Source organism: Cupressus sempervirens, chromosome 9 (assembly GCF_028749045.1).
Source record: "Cupressus sempervirens isolate cs-2001-9-10 chromosome 9, ASM2874904v1, whole genome shotgun sequence".
NCBI classification, from domain to species: Eukaryota; Viridiplantae; Streptophyta; class Pinopsida; order Cupressales; family Cupressaceae; genus Cupressus; species Cupressus sempervirens.
This window is the reverse complement of record NC_143126.1, coordinates 291,869,256-291,873,094: the sequence shown is the minus strand read 5'-3', so window position 1 is coordinate 291,873,094 and position 3,839 is coordinate 291,869,256.

Sequence of the window (3,839 nt, the reverse complement as noted above, 5' to 3'; positions counted from 1 at the left end):
TATCTTGTTGAACTACAATAATAGTCTCTTGTTTGCTTTTATTTCCATCAAATCGCTTCAGCCTCTTCGTAGGATGTAACTTCCAACACTTAGAATCATCATGCCCTTCTTTCTTGCAATGTGAGCATGTGGGTTTCTTGCCCTCTTTCTTTATTGTGGTTGTCTTTTTACCCTTTTATTTGCCTTAGGACTTTTCCTCAGACTTAGATGGATTTTTATCAAACTTATCAATGAAAGTACCCTTACCTCTTGACTCTAAATGTGTTGTGTGGACACATACCTTATTGAAATTACAAGGATTCAGGATGAGAATAAAGTGCCTTAGGTAACAATGAAGACCACCTATATACTTGAGTAAAGTGTCTTGGGTATAAAATGGGACATTTAACAAAATAGCCCTTTTCTGAAACTCATGTGTGTACTCCTAAATAGTTGTACCTTTCCCTTTCCTTAAATGCTGCTAGCTCATAATTAACTACTGCATATGGCCTAGGGGGTAGAATTGCTTCTTTAAAGCACTAACGAATTCTGACCAAGACATATTGAACTCACCATGTTCTAAGGTTTCATGTCAAGTCCTACTCTCCCACCAAGTTAGAGCTACAACACCTAACTAAAGAGTGGCTAACTGAATTCTATCAACATCATCTACAAGGTTTTGAACTCTACTGTAGACTTCTACTTGCTTAATCTAGCCATCTGATTTCTCGACATTTAACTCCCCAAAATATTTTTGGAAGTCAAACTTTACATCCAACTTTATTTGGGGCTTATGTCCACCCTTAAAAATATTAGAACACTCAGAATGTGTAGAAGATAGAGAAGAGGGAGGAGATGGAGAAGAGGGAGAAGAGGGAGGAGATGGAGGAGATGGAGGCTCACAATTAGGATCATGATCAACACCTTTCTTTTTCCCTTTGCCATCACTAGCTGCATGCCTTCACATCTTTTCTTCTCTTTCCAATAAGAAGACTTCTACCATTGACTGCAAATTTCGGAGAGTCTTCTAGATATTTCAATCTTCTGAACCTTGTTCACCACCTTTATCTTCCATCTGGAATAGTGGATTAGCTCTTCATTCTCTGATCTCAAGATTATATTCTTCAAGATCACCTTCACCTTGATTCAACGTGGATCTTGTTAACATTCAAATTTGCAATAGTAGTCCAACAAAGCTATGATACCAAATTTGATCTGATTTCTAGGATCTAGGACAATTAGAGAGAATATTAACCGATTACATAAAGATAATTTTAAAGATTAAATATGCAAATTTATGTAATTGTAGATAAGAAAAATATAGAATGAAATGAAAGAAAGAGAGATAGAGAGACAACACATTTGATTTTAGAGTTCATCCGGTTAGGACTACGTCTTCGAGTCTAGCTCCAATAGGGGGATCGACCCAATAAACTCCCATAAATCAATACAAGTGATCTATGACAATTCCCTTGAAGCACATGCAACAAAAATTTGTCTATGTGCAGGAAAAATCACTAAGTCTACATATACACAAACTCTCTCTCATCATCTGCACAATTTCTCCCTTAATTTCCATGCCTTGAAAAGGCCCCTAACCCCTATTTTTATACAAAATATTTGCCTAAAATAGGCCAAAACAAAATAATACAAGAATAGGGCCTTAACTAATTACCCCTCCGAAAATACCCCTTTTCTATTTTACATTTTTGGCGTTTACCAATTTTTGGGGCTTAGGAATTAATATAGTAACTAGAAAACAATATTCAATATGGTGGTTAGCTATTTGGTGTAACTTAAATACCAACTTTCACCCTAATCTATGAAACTAACGCTTTGGTGTAATGGCTGCATTATATTTTACTACCACCAGGTTGGGGGTTCAAGCCCTGTTAGTGGTAGTTTAAACAAACTCGACAGCTTTCTAAAGATAAATAATAATTGCCACCAATTAATATTAATGACCATGAGTGGTGTAACGACCAACGGTTGAACTTTAGGGGTTGGTGGTCACGAGTTCAACCCCTGGCACTGCTAATAACATATATATTTTTATTTTTATTTTAATTTTTTTTTAAATTATAATTTTTAATTTTCATTTAAATTATTTTTTTTCACGTCATCATCTCTAACTTTGATCATACATATCTTTGGCATACGAGCTCTGTCTTTGACAAAATGAACACCGCTGGAAATCTATTGATGAGATCTTCAAGTTGAAATCAATTGTTGACCACTTTTGAGATGATTATTTTTTCACCTTTTGATGATCTCTATACCTAGTTTGACCAAAATTTGACTGGCCATAACTTTTGGATATAGACTCCCTTTTTGCCCATTCAAATTGTGTTCGATCCAGAATTTTGAAGACTTTAAATGGATGTTGATTGTTGGAGTTTTGGAGATACTTAAATTTTGAAAAAATATCCCCCGGATCAAGCCTCCCCACTGAGGAGCTTTTGGACCACCAAAAGTTTGATTACTTAGAAAGTATGTGAGGGTATTTTTCCCTCACATTACATATCTCCAACCATCTTGCCTTGCTTGGATGCATTCCTTTCAATCCCACTTAGAGGTATTCAACTGGTCCTTTTTGTGAAGTTGTGACATTTCTCTCACAGATGACATCTTTTGGAAATTATGATATATACTTTGGTGAAAGATCATCAACTGATGGAACTTGTACAATGATGTCTTCATTCAAGATGATTGGAGGCTCATACAACTTTAGATTCTCAACATTGACAACTAAGTAAATTTGCATGTATGGAGGGAGATTAAGGTGGAAGGCATTAGTACCAATCTTTTCAAAGATTTCAAAAGGACCATATATGAGAGGCTTGAGCTTCCTTCCTTCACCTTGCATTCCTTCCTTGCTGATATGCAACCAAACTCTATCACCAACTTGGAACTAATGATCAATGTGATGCTTATCATGGTGAGCCATGTATTTTTCTTGGCTTTGATCCAACTATGCTTCTACTACCTAATGGATTGCTTAGAACTTTTGGATGAATTTGAAACCCCTTTCTACATAATGGCATCCATTGATAATGTCATTCTTTGCAAAAGCAAAATCCATTAGTGTTTTTGGCAAGTAACTGAAGTAAGTCTCAAAATGAGACGTCTTTGTAGAAGAGTGTGCTGCATGTTTGTAAGCATGTTGCACATAGTGAAGAATTTAATCCCACAACTTAGGATGCTTATTGTAATAACCTCTAAGTAGATGAGCCACTGTCCTGTTGACTACATTTGTTTTCCCGTCAGTTTGTGGATGGAAAGCTGCACTCTTCTTCAGGTTGGTGTTCATGATTCCCCAGAAAGATGACCAAAATTCCACTAAGAATTGATAATCTCGATATGATACAATAGAAGTGGGTAACCCAAAATGAACCCATACATTTTGAAAGAAAAAATGAGCTATCAGTTTAGCAGTGACTTGCTTTTTACAAGGGAGTAAAATACACATTTTCCTGAACTGATCAACTACTTCATAAACATAATCATGACCCTTCTTGGACATAGGTAAACCACCCAGAAATTCCATAGACACGCTGTCCCAGGGATGAGATGGTACAGGTAATGGTGTGTACAAACCCAATTTCCTATTACGTGGTTTGCTGGTTGCACACATTACACATCCTTTTATATACTTGGTGACAGTTTCTTGCATACGAGGCCAGTAACAATAGTTTTGTAATTGAGCCAATGTCTTACTTACCCTAAAATGTCCTACAATCAAAGAGGTGTGTGATTCACAGATTACATGTGCCTGCTCATCTTTAGGAATGCATAGGTTTCCCAAGTGGTACAACAAATTATCCTGCACATAGTAATCTTTCTCTTCTACATGTTTACCC